Source organism: Schistocerca americana, chromosome X, assembly GCF_021461395.2.
Source record: "Schistocerca americana isolate TAMUIC-IGC-003095 chromosome X, iqSchAmer2.1, whole genome shotgun sequence".
Classification (NCBI taxonomy): domain Eukaryota; kingdom Metazoa; phylum Arthropoda; class Insecta; order Orthoptera; family Acrididae; genus Schistocerca; species Schistocerca americana.
In genome coordinates, this window is record NC_060130.1 from 436,809,467 (window position 1) to 436,831,789 (window position 22,323).

Here is a 22,323-nt window from a genome sequence, read left to right on the forward strand (position 1 = left end):
AAAGGAAAACGACTTTTTTTTAAACGTTACCCTTACAAACGTTAAACCTTACAAACACCGTAGTTTCGTTGTCAGAAGGCCTGAAGAATACAATGATGTAATTGTTTATTTTATGCTGTTAAAATTCACAAAATTGTTACGTAAGATTTACACAAACTTCAGTTTTACAATAAGGAAGTGATCGACTAAGCCGGTGGCGTAATAAGGCCAGTTACTGAAGACCAAAAAAGGTCAAATGTGCGAAGTAATTCGTGCAGTCGCAAATGTTTCAACAGTCGTAGGACAGAGTGTCATGAACAACGTATAAGAAATCCTGATAGGTAGGGGACGAGTGTGGAAGTGGGGGTTCGTTTGGAGGTCACTTGTGTACGTTTTTCTTGAATAACTCGAAAACTACGATCTCTAGCGAAATCGTATACCAATACAAAATTTAACTATGTTAAATTTCTTATAAAAAGGTCCTGCTCATTTTTGCTGTACGACAAGTAGTTTGCACATAGCGAGTGAGAGAATATGAAAATATGAAGGCTAGATATAGAACTGTGGGCTGTATAAAACGATGACAGTAAGGGCATCTGAATCACTATGTGCGTATACAGTGTGTTAAAAAAAAGCGTCGAAGATTTAGAGAAGTCTTAGTACCCACCAAAACAAGAAAAAAGTCCAGTAAACATGGGCCCTAAAACGCATACCTTAATAGTTGTGAATACTTCTTCATCTTTGACACTGTGAAACAAATCTCTTCTACTGCAATCTGTTTGCTTTCCATATTTCGGGAGGAGGTAGTACGGATCAAAACAAGAAAAAAGATCTCGTAAAATAGGCTCTAAAATGCATACCTTAAGAGCTATGGCCTTTTTTCAGAAGAAGGATTATATTTGACGGTAGAGAAGTTGGACAAGTTCACCCTGTGTGTATGTATATGGTGAACATTTACAAAACTGACAAACTGCAGGGACGAATTTCTGACTGAAAATGGAGAGGAAAAGGTCCTATGAACATGTGTCCGGAAATGCATCGCTACCACGATAAATGGCACTGACGAATAACAGTCCCTCTGTTGCAGGCTGTGTGACTGACGCAGCGTACTGTGAGCAGCAGAATGTCGATGAACCGGAAGCGTTTGTGTACGTCTAAGCAGATGGAGGCGGTCGAGAGGCAGCACGGCCATACTAAAACAAGTGCTCTCACAGACAACCACCACATCAAACAACATTTCGAGCCCTTTTTGGACGTCTGTGTGATCGTGGGTCCTTTGTGATAGACAAATGTGCAGGGAGATGGCGACATGTGTGTACACCAGATATGGAAGACCCGGTTTTACAGGTTACAGGATATAAGGAAAAACCCTAGTACAAGAGTACAAGCTCCAAATCTGATGTATGCACAGTCCGCCGCGTCCCTGTACGTTCGTCTGTCTGAAAGGACCCACGATCACACAAACGCCCAAAAAGAGCAATTTGATACATGTACTCTCTCCTAAGAGTCGAGAGTCGTCAAGTGAAATATCTCTGGTGTTTCGGTAGATATTTGCAATTTCGTTTCTGCAGTGTTTAGCTGAAGTCAGGCCAGACAAATGCTGTCCGTCACCACTTCCCTGCTACTTGGAAGGAAAACGTCGTTTTGTCTTCAGTTTCAAACAAGGTATTTAAAGTCGAATGTAACGAGCCAACTCGATATAGCGGAACCAAGCTATCCTAGTGTCAAATTGCATTTGTCGAGATGTATTAACAGGAAGAGTAAAACACTAAGAATAACAGTACTCTATCTGGAGCTGAGTAACGCGGGTCCATGGCGGTGGCAGAAATTGTGCGGTATGGCGGGACACGAAACGTGAGAAGTGGGGTAAGGAGACGTGGCGAACAAAAATTTAATGATATGACCAGTGCTATATGACAATGAACCTAGCAGTGGACGCATCTCAGTTATCATTCCGCCACGTCACACTGCAGAATAAAGTATCTACACGCCTTCCGTAGTAACAAACGTTATTTTGATAATAGGTGAGTGCTGCTACGATATTCTTGTACTGCGATGTAATTTGGTTTTTGTTATTATAGTGGATCTTTCTGACAAGCTTCCGTACTATGAATTTTATTTGTCTGGGGCTGAGATTGAGAATGCCAGAGAGGCAGGCCGGATACACGCTGAAATGTATTCTGAACGAGAATGGAGGCATCCTTGTGCAGATGTGTATGAGGCTGTAGTAGAACGAGCTCTGGACACGGGGTATTCAAAAATGGTTCAAATGGCTCTGAGCACTATGGGACTCAACGTCTAAGGTCATCAGTCCCCTAGAACTTAGAACTAGTTAAACCTAAATAACCTAAGGACATCACACACATCCATGCCCGAGGCAGGATTCGAACCTGCGACCGTACCGGTCTCGCGGTTCCATACTGTAGCGCCTAGAACAGCTCGGCCACCAGCGGCCGGCCACGGGGTATTAACGCCCGGCGAAACACCAACGAAGCAGGACTGTACGAAACTGAAACAGTGATTAGTTGGTTGGTTGATTTGGGGGAGGAGACCAAACAGCGAGATCATCGGTCCCATCGGGTTATTGGAGGATGGGGAAGGATTTCAGCCGTGGCCTTTCCAAGGAATCATCTCGGTATCTGCCTGAAGCGATTTACGAAAATCACTGAAAACCTAAATCAAGATGGCCGGACGAGGGTTTGAACAGTCGTCCTCCAGAATACGAGTCCAGTGTACTAACCACTTCGCCACCTTGCTCGGTGGAACAGTGCCAGTGCGTTAGATACGGTACACATAAATCCACACACTAATACAAGGACGTTCGATAGGGAATTGCGAATCGCTCGGTGCATCGCATTTCGAAAGACTCAGACATGCATTCATACCGCCGCCAAGTGCACCAAATAATTTCAGAGGACGACAAAGTCAAATCTTTTGTGTGTGGGGTTAAGCCAACCTATTAAGTTTTTAAAATGGACTCTATTCATGGACGAGTCAATGTTCTAAAGCACAGGTGCTATGCATTTTACCGCCAAAAACCATTGGACATCTGTGAACACCCATTAGTTGCGTCAGGCAACGGTCCGTCAGTTGCAGGGTTGGTACTATCTGTAAGCAGTGTCTGTAAGACAAGGCCGATCAGCTATTTACAAGTCGGTATTAAGCCAACCTACTGAGTTTCTTTAAAAGAAGCGTGCGTATTTCGCGGGACAATTCCTGCGAAATACAACTGGACCTCCGTAAACGTAGTTGGATGCGTGACGCACATCACCAACACCAACGGACAACCAATTTATAGCGGGTGGTATTATCGGTAAGCGTTTAGTTGGTCCAGATTGAATGGGAGAACGTGCACCAGTTTCCTTCAGAACTAAGTGTCATCTCTGCTCGACGATATCGATTTAAGAACGAGGCACGTGATTTGGAAGAAACAGGATGGTGGGCGCAGCCACTGCACTGCATCCGCTCACCAAGTTGCATGTGAACTTCTTCCAAATAAAATAACAGGCAAACATATTATGGACGTTGAAAATACCGAGCTAGATCGCCCGATCTGTCTCTCGTCGGCTTCTGTTTCTGGGGTATAATAAAGGATATGGTGTACACACAACAATGTCAAAACGATGATGAGATAAAAATTCACCTCAGGTACGCCCTGTCTGCGCCTGACAGGCATATGACGTACTGAGTGCTACAGCTAGCAACCTCTCCAGAGTGGAACGGCATAGGTAGCAAAATAACGGTATTTTTAACGTCTACAGCAAGGTACTGACCCAATGAAAATATGATTAGTTTTCGTTAACTATTTTTCTGTTTCCCTTTTCTTTTCTTTTGATTTCCTCTAATCATTTGTTGGCTACTTTACTTTGAAAACACTTTAGGACATCTGGACATTTCGGATATTTTGCCGGATATCAGCGCAGTTCATGCACAATATTTTGACAACGGGACTTGTTATCTTCTTCAGGTGCTATCTGAGACAGCTCGTCAAATGTAACGGGTCCTGTATTTATACCTACGGCCTTCCCCCTCCACGGTCGGTTCCTGACGTTCCGTCGGCAGTCCGCTCCAGGCAGAAGCATCCTTAGACGTTCCCTCTTCAGTCCGGTGCGCCTGGTGCTCTGACTGATGTTCCCTCCCCAGTTCTTTTTGTGGAGGTTTGCTGCTGACTCTGTTGCGTTTTCAGGAGCTCCACTGCGGGATCCTACGCTCTGTTTAACTGATACCCAGTGTTCATGAGTTTTCCCATCACCTTTGTCTCTATAGACTCTACAAACTCCCAGTACCTGGGGGTCTGTGTCAGAAACCACTTTTTATCAGAGTTGATGGAATGGTATAGTTGCAGACAGTGCTCGACACTGGACGATTTTTTTGCGTGTCTTAGTCGAGTGTCTCTCTCATATTTCTTAGATTTGATTTCCAATTCCTACTTGTTTGGTGAATGTATGACATGCCGAGTTGGCAAGGTGTACCATAAATTCCGTTTTCTTAGTCCGAGATCATCTTTCACAGTTCCCAGCAATTCTCTTATTTTAGTAAGAGGACAGAACACATACCTGATGTTTTGCTTCCTGAGAAGTCTAAAGATTTTGGCAGAAACAGATCTGCCGGCCGTAGTGGCCGAGCGGTTCTAGGCGCTTCAGTCTGGAACCGCGCGACCGCTACGATCGCAGATTCGAATCCTGCCTCGGGAATGGATGTGTGTGATCTCCTTAGGTTAGTTAGGTATAAGTAGTTCTAAGTTCTAGGGGACTGATGACCTCGGATGTTAAGTCCCATAGTACTCAGAGCCATTTGAATTTTGAGAAACAAATCTCCCTTAGGACAGTTACGCAACAGCCTATGGTTCATCGTGCTCTTCTATATCGTGTGGCAGAGTGGCCGGTTGAAGCGCTTTCTGAATCTGTTTGGACGTATATCCAGTTTTGCAGGACACTAATCATAGACACGTTACTTCTGCTGCTAAACTACCCAAGTCTGAAAATGTGTGTGTCCTGTGGACCGATGTCTTCAAAACTCCATTCTTCTGCAGAGAGTGGTGACAGCTGCTACCTTGCAGATATAAATGACTGTGTCTAAGTTTGCGATACACGCTGTAGCCAAACGACGCATCTGCTCTTCTTTTGATAAGTACGTACATAAACAGCTTTTGGCCGTACTTTTACAGTTCCATGGTGAACTTAATGTTTGGATGACATAAGTTAAGATGTTCCAGAAACTCGTTGAGTCCCTCCCTGCCATGATCCTATATCACGAAGGCATCATCCACATACCTGAAGAAGCATGTGGGTTTGTAACTTGTTCGTAATGACTCCTCTTCAGATTTCTCCGTAAACGTACTGGAGGCTCTGGAGACAGTGGGCCACCCATGGCTACAACTTCTGATTGCAGAGAAATGTGAAAATGCCTATTGGACCTGACTAGGCATATGGTGACCAAATTATTTTGTGTTTTGGGGCCAGTATTACGTGGGGGCAGAACGTGTAGTCATGAGCAGCCGTCTGTCTCCATTGGTTCCAGCATGCTAATAGAGACATTTGAAGGGGAGGTCTTAGAGATGGCTAGTTACGAAAGACAAGCTTCTTCATGAATGTGGATGATGCCTCCGTGATACAGCATCATGGTAGGAAGAGACTCAACGAGTTTCTGGAACATCTTTACTCATGCAGTCCAAAAATTAAGTTCACCATGGAACTGTAAAAAGATGGCCAAAAGCTGCTTATGTATGTACTTGTTAAAAGAAGCGTAGTTGCGTCGTCTGGCTGCAGTGTGTATTGCGAACGTAGATGCACTGATTTATATCTGTGAGGCAGCAGCTGTCGCCACCCAGTGCAGATGAATGGAGTTATGAAGACACTGGCCACAGGACACGCACCTTTCCAGACCTAGGTAGCTTAGCAGCACAAATAGAGCATCTACAACCAGTGTTCTTCAGAAATGGATATACGACCAAACAGTTTCAATAGGCCCTTCAGCCGGCCACTGGCACTCAATCTAGAAAAAGAGCAAGATGGAACAAAGACTGTGGCGTATCTGCCCTATGTGGGATCTTTTTCTACCAAAATCAGTGAGATTCTCAGGCAGCGTAGCGTCAAGTGTATGATCTGTTCAGTTATCACAAGAAGATAACTACTGAGAAATGTGAATGATGATCTGGGACTACGAAAACCAGGAAATTGTAATATATCTTGCCAAAGTTGCATGTCATACAATCACCAAACAAGCAGGACAGTGGACATCAGATGCAAAGAACATCAGACTGACATCCGATTACGACAGGCAAATAAACCAGCCATTGCCGAGCATTGTCTGGAACTCAATTATTCCATGAACAGTGATGAAACGACACTTCCGGCACATATATCCTGATACAGACAGTGTTGTAAGAGAGTGTATAGAGATAAAGGTGACAGGAAACCTCATGAATTATGACACTGGGTACCAACTAAGCAGAGTGCAATATCCCGCACTCAAATTGCTGAAAACGTAACAGGCGACAAAAGAGCAACTGAGGTTGGAGACTTGGAGAACGAACCATAGACAGATCACCAGGCGGACTGGATCGAGGATGGAACGTCCAGGACGCTTCTAGCGGGTGTGGACCGCAGAGGGAACACCTAGAACCGCACCGGACCGAAAACGGAATGGCAGCGTGCGAAAGGATGCACTGGACAACAGACGAAACATCAGCGCTTGGCACTGCTCACTGGACTGAAGAGGTTGTAAAATAATTTCCTCTTTGTTAACTCATAAGAAGGGCTGCGGGCTTCCTGAGTCTTCAAGCCCTTCTGGGAGTTGTAGTGACTTTACTGGATTTTTCATTGGGGCACTTCGGTAATAGCCCGAGTTGGATGCCATCTTCCCAGAGCAACTGATCCCATGCAGCCCAAGTGGAGAGGCAGTAGTCGAAGAATGTTGATGCTGTTTATCAGTTTCCATATAGACGTTTCGATGGCTTCTCGGAGAGTCTCGATGTGCAGTGCTTGATGTAAATCCCTGATGCATGCCCACCTGGGGACTCCTAACAATGGTTTGAAGGTTGAGTTGCAGATGTTGCCCCACCGTGAGCAACTATACAGAATAGCCGGAACCAGCGTTGGTCGAAGTAAGCGTAGTATCGTGCCGCTGTTCATGGACAAACTGGTTAACAGCGTACATATTTGAGTGGCAGCCTTAGAATATGAGTCCTCTTGTCGTGAATATCAAATCTGAAAAGACGTTTGCTCATTCTTAAGTCTATCTCTATCGGGCCAAGGAAGTTCTACGTTTCCAGTCGCTATGGGATTGGAAAGTCACCTGGTGAACAGGATAACTTTAGTCTTCTCAGCGTTACACTGAATGTGGTTGTTTGTCGCTCGCTACTCTGTCGTTTAAAGTTGCCTCTGAAGGCGTTAAGTTGCTGCAATAATATGTCGGTTACTGATCAGAATCGCCGTATTATCTGCAAACAGTGCAAGAAACATTTGGGGAAGAACCAGTAAATCGCTAAGTATAAAGAGAAAAGGCGACAGTATAGGTCTCAGAGGGATACCTTCAGTGAGTTGTTGCATTATAGAACGCTGAACTTTTGTTTTAGTTAAGTTATTTTTCCGGCGGAGGGCCGCTAGGTCAGTTATGCTTGAAAACGTTTTACGAAGGCTGTTCAAAAAGTAAGGTGACTTTTCAAATTTTGCGCGCAACGTACATTCGATTATCGATCTTTTTTTGTTATGTTGGTTACACATGTCCCGAACGTACGTTCACAGTTTCAAGTGTACAACATACTTCGTTTGTTTTCGATAGGTAGAGAGCTGAAAAGTGTTTTAGAGTGATCGGCGATTTTCTATTATTAAAAAAAATGGAGCAAAAAATTTGCATCAAGTTTTGTGTGAAAAATGGAATCAAGAGGCCTAAAACACTCGAAATGTTGACAGTGGCATACGGTGAGTCTGCTCTAAGTAAAAAAAAAAAATGTTTAGAAGTGGCACAAGCTCTTCCAAGATGGCCAAGGAGATGCCAATGACGAACCTTGCTTGGCCGCTACGGCACATCAACAACAGACGATAACGTCGAAAATGTAAAGGAAATTGCTTTGGCAAATCGTCGAATTAGTGTAAGAGAATTTTCTGACGATGTTGGCATATTGGTCGGCTCATGTCCTGCAATTTTTTCGAATGTTTTGGGCATGAGACGTGTGTCAGCGAAGTTTGTTCCAAAACTTCTCAATTTTGATCAGAATGAGCATCGCTCAGGAGCTCTTGAATGAAGTCAACGATGATCCTGATTTGGGCATGAGACGTGTGTCAGCGAAGTTTGTTCCAAAACTTCTCAATTTTAATCAGAAGAACCGTCGCATGAGCTTCGCTCAGGAGCTCTTGAATGAAGTCAACGATGATCCTGATTTGCCCAAAAGGGTCATAACTGGCGACGAAACATGGGTTTACGGCTATGACGTCGAAACCAAAGCCCAATCGTCCCATTGGAAATATCCCGGAGATCCAAGACCGAAAACAGCACGCCAACTTCGACCAAAGGCGAAGTTTTGCTTTCGTACCTGTGTGTCCAGTGAGACGGTTAGTTAGTGGCTCACCCTTACAGGCACAGCTGAAAGATTATCAATGTTATACTGACACACATGTCTATGTAAATAACAGCCATGTCTCCCTCTGGACATGCTATAGAAATCTCTTGCAATGCTTCCCAGAATAACACAGGATGCATTCTTGCTAGCGATCCTAACGGGACAGCCCGTCCGTTGTGTGTAATGTCCTCCTTTCGACATACGTCTGAGAAACGACAATCGTTCGTCCTTCTTCTCACCGCTAAAGGCCGTCATCATCTCTATGCATGTTTGCGAAAACACCGTTAACCATAAAGGCATTCTTGTTGTTTGGAAAGAGAGCACTGTCCAAGCACAGAGGGGAAAATCAGAAAAATTAAGTGAACAGAATTCGCACATTACTCTCAGAGCTTTTCATAGATACCATGTCCCCACCTTGTTCGAAACGGTCGGTAGACGCTCCTATGTCCCAGCACAAAGGATGTCTTGTGAATGAATGAAGCATTCTGAATGGCTCTTACTGATTTACTCGCCAAAGTGCTGCTGCTGCTTGTGTAGGAGCACTGTCCGCCATATTCTACAGCAGACAAGACATTCAGCGGCAAAACTCTATTGTACAGATCGCCATATTGCACTGACAGCTAAACGCCGCAAAAGTGGTCATCAGATCGTCAAGTAATCCAATGTACTCACAGGGCCGCAGTGGAAAGCCGGCAGAGGAAACTGCCGCCATAAACGCGGCCCATGACCGCAGCTGCGGAAGGGCTTAGAAAGGCCAGCCGGCCGTGGACGACTTCCCACTCCAGGAGGACCTGAGTGGTAAGAGCTGGAACGCTATCAATAGCCCCAGCGCAATCACTCGTGGTATCGACTCTTTTCAAATTGCTGCAGATTATACACGCAACACACGCGGTCCCGAAGGCGATTCAATGCAAATTGGATATTAGTTCACTATACAGCCGCCGGCCGCGGTGGTCTAGAGGTTCAGGCGCTCAGTCCGGAACCACGCGACTACTACGGTCGCAGGTTCGAATGCTGCCTCGGGCTTGGATGTGTGTGATGTCCTTAGGTTAGTTAGGTTTAAGTAGTTCTAAGTTCTAGGGGATTGATGGTCACAGATGTTAAGTCCCATAGTGCACAGAGCCATTTGAACCATTTGAACCACTATACAGCCATCCAGGGCGAGCAACGAGCATAATCATTATAATTCGGAAGTTTTCTCGGGCTCTGTGAGCTAGTCTACAAAGTCTCGGTCAGTTTCCCTCGGCACAAAGGCGTTATTGTTTCTGGCCACTATCGGCTTGCTTGCGTGCTTTCTACACCCATCTACAGACTCTGAGATTACAAGAACATATGTATATTCACATGGTTTGCCGCTGTATCATACCATTTTCTGGAATCTGATAGGAATATCATACCAGTTTCTAGATTATTCTCGCTTTCAAGCACTAAGTAGTATGCTACAGATCGCTTGCACACTGTAATCCCGAAGAGATAGTCTGAAAATTATTCCTCTAGAAACCCGAAACTTTAGCGAGGTGGAGCGTACTGTAAACCACTGAGTAAGTAGAAACTTATGTCGTCGGCGAAGACATTTACGTGAAGACTTGAAGGAAATATCTCGAATACCGGTCTACATGTACATCTACATGGATGCTCTGCGAATCAAATGGTTCAAATGTCTCTGAGCGCTATGGGACATAGAACTACACTACTGGACATTAAAATTGCTACACCAAAAAGAAATGCAGTTGATAAATGGGTATTCATTGGACAAATATGTTATACTGGAATTGACATGTGATTACATTTTCATGCAATTTGGGTGCATAGATCCTGAGAAATCAGTACCCAGAACAGCCACCTTTGGCCGTAATAACGGCTTTGATACGCCTGGGCATTGAGTCAAACAGAGATTGGATGGCGTGTACAGGTACAGCTGCCCATGCAGCTTCAACACGATACCACAGTTCATCAAGAGTAGTGACTGGCGTATTGTGTCGAGCCAGTTGTTTTCAATTGGTGAGAGAATGTGCTGGACAGGGCAGCAGCCGAACATTTTCTGTATCCAGAAAGGCACGTACAGGACCTGCAACATGCGGTCGTGCATTATCCTGCTGAAATGTAGGGTTTCGCAGGGATCGAATGAACGGTAGAGCCACGGGTCGTAACACATCTGATAACGTCCACTGCTCGAAGTGCCGTCAATGCGAACAAGAGGTGACCGAGACGTGTAACCAATGGCACCCAATACCATCACGCCGGGTGATACGCCAGTATGGCGATGACGAATACACGCTTCCAATGTGCGCTCACCGCGATGTCGCCAAACACGGATGAGACTATCATGATGCTGTAAACAGAACCTGGATTCATCCGAGAACATGACATTTTGCCATTCGTGCACCCAGGTTCGTTGTTGAGTACACCATCGCAGGCGCTCCTGTCTGTGATGCAGCATCAAGGGTAACCGTAGCCATGGTCTCCGAGCTGATAGTCCATGCTGCTGCAAACGTCGTCGAACTGTTCGTGCAGATGGTTGTCGTCTTGCAAACGTCCCCATCTGTTGACTCAGGGATCGAGACGTGGCTGCACGATTCGTTACAGCCATGCGGATAAGATGACTGCCATCCTGACTGCTTGCGATACGAGGCCGTTGGGATCCAGCACGGCGTTCCGTATTACCCTCCTGAACCCACCGATTCCATATTTTGCTAACAGTCATTGGATCTCGACCAACGCGAGCAGCATTGTCGCGATACGATAAACCGCAATCGCGATAGGCTACAATCCGACCTTTATCAAAGTCGGAAACGTGATGGTACGCATTTCTCCTCCTTACACGAGGCATCACAACAACGTTTTACCAGGCAACAACGGGCAACTGCTGTTTGTGGAAGAGAAATCGGTTGTAAACTTTCCTCATGTCAGCACGTTGCAGGTGTCGCCATCAGCGCCAACCTTGTGTGAATACTCTGAAAAGCTAATCATTTGCATATCACAGCATCTTCTTCCTGTCGGTTAAATTTCGCGTCTGTAGCACGTCATCTTCGTGGTGCAGCAATTTTAATGGCCAGCAGTGTGTATTGGTAGGGACAGAAAATAGGTGGGGCCGTAGAGCTTGGTCGGTTAAGTTGTTGTTACCGGGTGCGTGCTGCTTCTCCTTACGACGTGTAGAGGTCTAGGGATTCCTGGAACGTTGGACACCCCCTCCAGGTGACAGGGCGTTCACATTCGTGGTTGATGCATATCGCTTTCTGGGGTTGAGTTTTATTACAGGCCTGTGATACATGATTTGACGCTACTTGGGGAAAGGAGCAGTTATTCTTCGAGTAGAAGTAGTGTTGGCAGCGCTTACACTGTGGTGGTATGTATTTACAGCGGTGAGACTCGGTTTGGAGTTGGTCCAGTCGGTGAGTTACTCAATACACCGCTTGGGGGATCAGCTTGTTCGACTTTTCGTCCTTGGTCTTAAATTACTTGACTGAAGCCCGTTGGACACTATGAACCGGCAATACACCCGCGGACTGTTCGACCAACAAATACGCCAGGAGAAACACTAGAAGCACGTCGGGATTTTTGTCCCCTGGAAAAATCGCAGGACCAGTCGCTGGTCTTCTAGTGTTTCAAAGTGGTGTTTGATTGCATCTCCTTTATAAATCTCTTTGATTGGTCCCTCGACGTGTTTTTTGAGTTCAGCATTGCGAATGACATAGCGTCCTGTATCGTAATAGGAGGAACCTTTAATGGTGGCATGTTGCTCTGTTGGCGTTGTGCTGGTAGTTGGAACTGCCCGCAGAGAGAACACGTGGAGCCGGATCGGACCAATAAAGGAACGCCAGCGTGTGGACGGGTGCGCTGGATCGAAGACAGTACGCCTAAGGACGCTTCTAGCAGCAGCGGACTGCAGACGGAACGTCTGGAATCGACCAAGGAGGGCGAAGGCCGTGGGTGTAAATAATAGACTCGTTCCTCTGACGAACACTCTCAGGTAGCGCATGATGAAAAAAAACGAGTCACGTTGTCGAAATATTGTGCCTGAACGGCGCCAATATTCAGCAGAATACCTGAGACCTCCAGATATCAACAGATCGCCGGATAAGCCCGAAGAATTACACAAGATTTCAAGACTTTTTTTTATGTTATGAGGACAGTCATTGCATTATGTGTGCACAATGAAGAATCAATAATAAAGTAGAAAAATAGCTCATTGTTATTCTGGAATGAAAATCAGTCACAGAAAATTGCTTTGGTAAGAAGTAAGTAATTTATGACTGTCTACTTAGTCAGAAATTACTCTGTAAATATATAATCTTGCTACTCGTGAACGACAGGAACAAAGCTAAACTAAAAGTGTATCGTCTTTTTTGTGCTTCGTTCCATTAATGGAAAACCTGCTTAAAATTCAATAGATGTTAGGGATATAGAGACAAATACCTGGCCGTTCCATTAAATCGTCTTCCGAGTGAGACTGTATTGTCCTATATTACTACTGTGGCAAGTATCTGTTGTTCTCAACCGGCCTCAGATGCAGTAGATACACACAACAGACACCGAATGACCGGTAAACATCCGTTCGTCACGTCTTCCTTTCCCCTCTTTCTCCGTCCCGTGTGCCGCCATTACACTCTCTGTCTCCTTCCGCCATGCAGTAGCGCTACACAGCCCCTACTGATGTACTCGTAATTTTTCTTGTTTTACTGTCCATGTTAATACATATCGATAAATCGAGTATGACACTAGCCTAATTTAGACCGCTCTTTTAATTCCCCTTCAAAAAACATTTTGTTTGTAACAGGAAACAAACCGGCGTTTACCACTGTCAGTAAACGATTCAGTAAAGTGGTCATGTGTAGCATTTGGTTGGAATTACTCCAGCTACACGTTGCAAAAACGAAACTGCAGCTACCTGCTGAAACAACAACAACAAAAAAAGTGCCTGACGACCCATAGAAGTGACGCCCTATGTATATACAGGGTGAAGAGGAAGAGTGTCAAAAGCTTGTAAGGGTGTTTCATGGTAGGCTGTGCTGAGAAATAATTGTTTAGAAAAAAATCGATACAGTGCGGCGTTTCATAGTTCATTAGCATGAAAGTTAACCAATCAGGCTGCTGAGCGCGCAAATTCAAGCGGTCTGCCAGATACAAGGAGTGTCAGTTGTCAAATGGCTCTGAGCACTATGGGAGTCAACATCTTAGGTCATAAGACCCCTAGAACTTAGAACTACTTAAACCGAACTAACCTAAGGACATCACACACACCCATGCCCGAGGCAGGATTCGAACCTGCGACCGTAGCAGTCCCGCGGTTCCGTACTGCAGCGCCAGAACCGCGAAACCACCGCGGCCGGCTGTCAGTTGTCCTCATAGCGTAGATGACAGCGCGCGAGACTGCTCAGCCTTTGGCTTTGGTTCGATTCTGATTGCCGATTGGTGTCGAATTTCTGTATCACGGTTCTAAGCAGCCAAACGAACACGTTTGGTGACACCATCTCTGGCGGTCCGTTTGATTTTGCACTCGCAACGGCCTGATTGTCTAACTTCAGAGCTAATTATCTCGGAAACGGTGCAACACATCTGATTTCTTTCTCAACAATTATTTTTCAGCACAACCTGTCCTGCAACACTCTGACAAGCTTTTCAGACCGTTTCAAAGCAGCCCAAACAGCCACCACGCTTTTCATCATATGTAACCTGAGCTTAAACAGGCTGAGTCACGTAAGAAGTAACACTCCTTTTATTTCCTGAACGGTTCCACATATCGAAACGAGGTTTCCTGCAATTGATAGTATTCTGAGGGGCACGTAATGTTTTGTATGGATAACGTTCTGAACTCTGGTATCAACCGAAATATTGAATAAGTACTTTTTTAATGGAACCGTATACGTTTGATAACTGCATTCAGTAGCTCTTGGAGTTACGGTAACAGTGTATATGGCTTATTATTAATATTCACGTTGAAAAGTTTTGCAAAAGGGTCCTAAAATGCGCTAAAGCTAGAACACTGTGCGACCAGAGTCGTTCATTGCGATGTAAACAACGTTAAGCAGAGATGTCATATCATGTTAAGTCGTTATAGGCCGATGGAGCAAGACATACCTACGCTACTAAGATAAAACCTCGTTTCCTATACGACGTAGTTACAGGATCGCCGGCCGCTGTGGCCGAGCGGTTCTAGGGGTTTCAGTCCGGAACCGCGCTGCTGCTACTGTCGCAGGTTCGAATCCTGCCTCGGTCATGGGTGTGTGTGATGTCCTTAGGTTAGTTACGTCTAAGTAGTTCTAAGTCTAGGGGACTGATGACCTAACAGTCCTATAGTGCTTAGAGCCATTTGATACAGGATCAGCTATGATTTTTGTATATGGAACTAAGCCATTCGCTAGTTTCTGGCATATCGAATGGGGCTTAGAAAAGTTATTTCAAATGTGCGTAGGTTCCCAGGTTTTTGTGGAAACAACTACAATTTCGTTAAACAGTGTTCCATTACCATTTCTACAGCATTTTTTGACATTCCTCTAAGTTCTCGTCGTTGGTGTACATGTCTGCTTGCAACAAACGTTGAAGCAGAAATGACCTGCCGATAGACAACACACTTCCTGCAGTGGAAAGGCTTGATACAAAGACGTAGCTTGGCATGATCGTGTTTACAACGCAATAGCCAATTTCGACCGACTTGCTTTTCAGGTTTAGAACATTTTTCGGATTCTTTTGCGAAGAGTTTCAACCTCAAAATTATCAACCATTATATCAGTGTACTAGTATTTTCAAGCACTTTCGGATGCTTTTAAAAAAAGTATATCAATCTATTCAAAAAATAGTACTTGCTTCAGTATATCGATCTATACAAGAGTTAAGAGCCTTTATTTCACACCGAAGGACGTGCCTCATAGCGTACTATCAGTTGCCGAAAGCTTCCTTTCGATATGTAAAACCGTTTACGAAATAAAACTGGTGTTACGTTTTCCGTGACTCACCCTGTATAATGGCAAAGATTGTATGTAAGAAACAGAGAACTATGTGTCCTTTTTCTGTCTCCGACTCGTTGAGTAGCTGCGCATCTGCTTCAACGTAAGAGAGTAGATTTATGAAGTCCTAAGCAGTAAGAGACCCCTCATTTTTAAACAGACTGCTCCTGAACTGACTTGTGGAAACCAAAGCTCTTAATAACTACTGTCAGATTTCTATTTGAATCACTCCCTTCACGAAAAGGATTTATGCCTTTCATTGTTGTGCTTTGTCACATGACAATTACATCGTTTCACAATCATGACAGGACTTCCTTACTACTACTGCCGTTACAGCATGCGCAGCATGGTGGATACTGTGCTGTTTTTGTACAACATACAAAGAAAAACTGTTTGTGCCATGTTTATAAATGCGGAAAACAGGAGTAACAAAAAAGCATTATAGTTAGAGAGCTGCAGTACCTAAATTGCTGCCGATGTTTTTAACAATGTGGTAACTGAATATTTAAATATAAATGCGCCAACTGAGGACGGTAAAAACCCCGAAACGCATATTGGTGGAAATAAAAATAAGTAAAAGCATGACAGGTTGCCGAATTTCATAAATCGGTATAATCGTGGGCCACGAATGTACAAAACCAGTAAAACGGATAAATTAATATTTTGGACACACCGCTTCATCATCGGGTAATCAGATGGAACTTAAACGCATATAAATTGCTCTTTGCCATGTCTTGGATAGTTTGAAGTCATTTTAAATGTGTTTTGTGGTAATAACAGACGAACAATTGCTAAAGATCGTATCGACATTACGTCACGCAGTTTCTGAAAAAGGAATTACCTGAACGAACATATATTTATGGGTGTACCAAGCGTGGCCACCAGAGTATATCAGAGAAAAAACTAATACAGTACGAAGTACAGGGTGTTTCAAAAATGACCGGTATATTTGAAACGGCAATAAAAACTAAACGAGCAGCGATAGAAATACACCGTTTGTTGCAATATGCTTGGGACAACAGTACATTTTCAGGCAGACAAACTTTCGAAATTACAGTAGTTACAATTTTCAACAACAGATGGCGCTGCGGTCTTGGAAACTCTATAGTACGATATTTTCCACATATCCACCATGCGTAGCAATAATATGGCGTAGTCTCTGAATGAAATTACCCGAAACCTTTGACAACGTGTCTGGCGGAATGGCTTCACATGCAGATGAGATGTACTGCTTCAACTGTTCAATTGTTTCTGGATTCTGGCGGTACACCTGGTCTTTCAAGTGTCCCCACAGAAAGAAGTCACAGGGGTTCATGTCTGGCGAATACGGAGGCCAATCCACGCTGCCTCCTGTATGTTTCGGATAGCCCAAAGCAATCACACGATCATCGAAATATTCATTCAGGAAATTAAAGACGTCGGCCGTGCGATGTGGCCGGGCACCATCTTGCATAAACCACGAGGTGTTTGCAGTGTCGTCTAAGGCAGTTTGTACCGCCACAAATTCACGAAGAATGTCCAGATAGCGTGATGCAGTAACCGTTTCGGATCTGAAAAATGGGCCAATGATTCCTTTGGAAGAAATGCGGCCCAGACCAGTGCTTTTTGAGGATGCAGGGACGATGGGACTGCAACATGGGGCTTTTCGGTTCCCCATATGCGCCAGTTCTGTTTACTGACGAAGCCGTCCAGGTAAAAATATGCTTCGTCAGTAAACCAAATGCTGCCCACATGCATATCGCCGTCATCAATCCTGTGCACTATATCGTTAGCGAATGTCTCTCGTGCAGCAATGGTAGAGGCGCTGAGGGGTTGCCGCGTTTGAATTTTGTATGGATAGAGATGTAAACTCTGGCGCATGAGACGATACGTGGACGTTGGCGTCATTTGGACCGCAGCTGCAACACGGCGAACGGAAACCCAAGGCCGCTGTTGGATCACCTGCTGCACTAGCTGCGCGTTGCCCTCTGTGGTTGCCGTACGCGGTCGCCCTACCTTTCCAGCACGTTCATCCGTCACGCTCCCAGTCCGTTGAAATTTTTCAAACAGATCCTTTATTGTATCGCTTTTCGGTCCTTTGGTTACATTAAACCTCCGTTGAAAACTTCGTCTTGTTGCAACAACACTGTGTTCTAGGCGGTGGAATTCCAACACCAGAACAATCCTCTGTTCTAAGGAATAAACCATGTTGTCTACAGCACACTTGCACGTTGTGAACAGCACACGCTTACAGCAGAAAGACGACGTACTGAATGGCGCACCCACAGACTGCGTTGTCTTCTATATCTTTCACATCACTTGCAGCGCCATCTGTTGTTGAAAATTGTAACTACTGTAATTTCGAAAGTTTGTCCGTCTGAAAATGTACTGTTGTCACAAGCATATTGCAACAGACGGTATATTTCTATCGCTGCTCGTTTAGTTTTTATTGCCGAGAGTACTTCTACATCTGAAGACAACAACAAACTGTCAAATCACATAAAAATATCTCGTATAATAATACTGAAGGAAGAATTGTAAGAATTGTAGTAGTATTTGATTCCGTAATATTTTTAGAGATATTAGCCAATTATACAAAAAGTTATACAGTGACGGAAATGGGAACGTTACACCACAAACGGTACCAAACTGTTACTCCAGTAATTACATGGTTGTAGGATATGTGAATTAAAATTTCATCCTTACGCAAGATTATTTTCAGCACAGAAAAAAAAGGCATTCCTACGTATGTAGAATGATGTAGATATTTGGTGGTTATTTGTTGTGTGTAGTAACATTACTCGAATTTTTCCGATGGACATCGCAACACATCCCCAGAATACTGGCACGTATAGCTTACCGGCGTATTTGTGGTACTGTTAAAGGTCGAATCATGAGCATGAGGAATGGCACTATCATACCAACATATCGCACAGGCACTGGGTGTAATACAATTAGTGACGAGATGCGCTGAGTAAAACGGAGTAGCCAGAAGAGTAGGCATGCCTACTTCCAGAAAGGCTACTCCGGAAGATCATAGAATTGTTTAAGTGGCTCATACGAACAGATGGATGACAATACCTGAAATTCGGTACAGGTAACAGGCAGTTCTCACCGTATGGAGCTGGGAAGAGATTACTGTATCGATCCACTGGAGACCACACGTCCCTTGTACTAAAAGACACAGAAGGTAACCCTGAACAACCTGTGAAAGTTCGTCGGTGGAGTTCTGGTTTTCTCAAATACACTCGTCTCGACAACAGCTAAATTAAATGGAGAATCCTGACCTATATTTGCTTCTGCTCTCTCATCAAAATACAAATTTCGCTAGATTCAACCGTTTCTTACAGTACTTTGTACGCCACAGGAATCATAGATTGGGCAAAACACAGTTTGTCTGGCCGAAGGATGAAGCGATGAATTATTGGACTGTGTCATATTAGCAGACATGTCAAGGTGATTTTGCCCCATTGGAACGACCATTATGAAGTACTTTCGGCCATAAGACTGACTTCGTCTTTAGCTTCTGAGGATTATTGCCTACATGTGGCAGTCACTCCTCCCACAGTTATACGAGATGTTAGCCTCCACGGCAGTTGGACATCGTGTCACGCTGTGTTCCCTGTATACCTTTTTGGCTGCTGCGTGGTATGTTTGTCATTGAAATGCAGATTACGAAAGAAAGACTTAGTTAACACCCTGTCAACGACAGTGTAATTAAGACGGAACGCCAACCGAAATAACCTGAATAATATTGCGATCCTACATGTATAAATTCAGATGGTCGTTTTTAGGATTAAACCCAATTCTCACAAAGAAAATGCTGCAGTTCCATGAGAGGTATTTCAGAATTCAGACTGTCCCTTGAGTTTATTTTCGATGCAGACCAGAATTCCTACTTATATATAAAGGACGATCAAAAACTTTCCATTTGAGGGAGCTGCTGCTGCGTGACTACGACGCAGGGCATATAAGCACCAACATGTAGACAAGGGATTAGTGTGGAATTCATGACCTTCCTATGTGTGTGTGGTGAATGCGGAAACGTGAGCGATGTTATCAAATGCGTCCAAACATGATCAACGTGCCGTTATTCTTTTCTTGACTTCCCAAAGAGAAACACCGGTATATATACATCGGGGAATGAAGAATGTGTGTGGTGTTTGTCGAAAACTACCATTGTGGAATGGTGCGCCAAGTTCTGTCCCACATCCTCCTACTGCAGAAGTTGCGCCAGCGCAAGTGGGAGAAACTCGAGCACCCGCCCTTCTGTCCTGATCTCTGCCCATCACTCCTTCGGTCCCTTAAAAAGGGCCTCAAAGGGTCGACAGTTCCTGTCGGACAAGTATGTGCAGCAAGCAGTTACGGAATTCTTCATGCAGCAACTTACAGTGCTTTACCAAACGCGCATCTGCAGCCTGCTGCGTCTGTGGGATGATTGTCGCAATGCTCACTGTTTCTCATACCGACTCTGAACTCTACTGCTTTCGAAGCAGGATTCGAACCCGCGACCGTAGCGGTCGCACGGTTCCAGATGGAAGCGCCTAGAACCGGTCGGCCACACCGGACAGCGATCCATATAATCCGCTTCAGTTGCCATAATTTATTGTGTATTGCAAGACCGTTTCAGGTGCTACCAACTGCGGAGAAGAGGAAACGCCGTGAAACGTGCTGTACCCACATAATTACGGAAATATAAATGTGTGGCTGTCGGTCAGTCAGTCATGGGATGGGCTCACACCCACGACAAACAAACGCATGGGACTGGAACAAAGACGCTAACGTAGAGGGAAGGATGTGGGCAAAATAAGCTCTGTAGTAAATAAATAAATAAAAATTGCCCTCCAACGTAGGACCAGTAACTGCAGCGCCCGCCTCGACAGCAGTACACGGCAGTGACTAGTGCAGCCGGCCAGGGAGCCGGGGAACCGAAATGGACAGCCGAAAAAGTACGGGATGCAGGGGCTGACTGGTCCGTCCGCTTACATAGTGTGGTTCCTATCATCAATACAAACAGAAGTACGAATATAAGAATAAACATGGTGGCATATTAACTTGAGTATTCTTAAGCAGTTTTGCGGCTCTCCATCTCACTGGCCCCTACGTCGGTCACTTCCGCCGCCGCGGTCAGCTAGCTCCATGGTCAGCTGCAGTAGTCGCTGCCGTGTAGTGCTGTCTACGTGATTTATGTGTTATTGAGTTCATTTTTGTCCAGATCCTTCCGTCTTTGTTAGTGTAGTTGTTCAAGTCCTATGCATTTGACGTGGCTATTACCTCGCCATAGCTGACTGGCCAGACCGACACGTATTTATACTACTATGATAATGTGAGTGCACCAATTATCCAGGGGTTTACCTTTCATTTTGGTATGTCAGACCCACATTTGCTGTACGTTAGTAGCTCCTTCTCTTGAAACTTCCTGGCAGATTAAAACTGTGTGCCGGGCCGAGACTCGAACTCGGGACCTTTGCCTTTTGAGGGCAAGTGCTCTACCGAGCTACCCAAGCACGACTCACGCCCCGCCCTCTGCAAGGTTCGCAGGAGAGCTTCCGTAAAGGCGCAGAGTGAAAATCTCATTCTGGAAACATCCCCCAGGCTGTGGCTAAGCCATGTCTCCGCAATATCCTTTCTTTCAGGAGTGCTAGTTCTGCAAGTTTCGCAGGAGAGCTTCTGCAAAGTTTGGAAGGTAGGAGACGAGGTACTGGCAGAAGTAAAGCTGTGGGTACCGGGCGTGAGTCGTGCTTCGGTAGCTCAGTTGGTAGAGCACTTGCCCGCGAAAGGCAAAGGTCCCGAGTTCGAGTCTCGGTCGGTGCACACAGTTTTAATCTGCCAGGAAGTTTCATATCAGCGCACACTCCTAAATAAAAAAAAAAAGTTGGTAGAGCACTTGCCCGCGAAAGGCAAAGGTCCCGAGTTCGAGTCTCGGTCGGGCACACAGTTTTAATCTGCCAGGAAGTTTCAGCTTCCGTAAAGTTTGAAAAGTGGGAGACGAGGTACTGGCAGAAGTAAAGCTGTGAGGGCGGGGCGTGAGTCGTGCTTGGGTAGCTCTGTAGAGCACTTGCCCGCGAAAGGCAAAGGTCCCGAGTTCGAGTCTCGGCCCGGCACACAGTTTTAATCTGCCAAGAAGTTCATATCAGCGCACACTCCGCTGCAGAGTGAAAAATCTCGTTCTGGAGCTCCTTCTCTTGTTTGCAATTGGTGGCACCTGAAGATGAAGCTTTAGGCTCCAAAACTGGTCGTGCAATAAATAACAAATTACTGACTACTGAAGAGGACGTTTTATTCAGTTAACACGCTTCTCAATTTTGGATGTGCGCCTGATCAAATATGTTGATCCGTGTAACATAGTCAGGTTATGAACATCTAATATCGTAATTTGAACTTGTTTCGAGAATACAGTGCGTGTTGAAAACTTAGCTTAGCGTTCTGGCCAGTCAGTCATGGCGAGGTAACAGCCACGTCAAGACTTGAACAACGACGCTATATCCGTAACACCAAAATTGCATATCACATCATACAACGTCGAAAACAAATGAAATATTGAAATGTTTAATAGTTCTATGGAAAATTATAAATTTTTACACTTTGAAAAGAATAAAATACAATCTGAGCTATAAAATGAATAAAATATTTAAAATGCAGATATTGCTTAAGACATGGAAAAAAACTTAAACAGGATAAGTAAAATGTGTCACTGGTGACAAATTTTTCACGAGGGACTAACCCAATAGACTGGTGTTTAATTAAACTATAGAGGTTCAAATTGCTCTGAGCACTACGGGACTTAACATCTCAGGTCATGAGTCCCCTAGAACTTAGAACTACTTAAACCTAACTGAAGCGCCTAGAACCGCTCGGCTA

At 44.8% G+C, this 22,323-nt stretch overlaps 1 non-coding gene across 1 annotated transcript; it reads left to right on the forward strand.

Annotated features, from left to right (window-relative positions):
* The first annotated feature begins 21,202 nt into the window (after positions 1-21,202).
* Trnas-cga lies at positions 21,203-21,276 on the forward strand. Its single transcript has one exon. It is a non-coding gene; the product is annotated as a tRNA-Ser (tRNA).
* Positions 21,277-22,323: the final 1,047 nt, after the last annotated feature.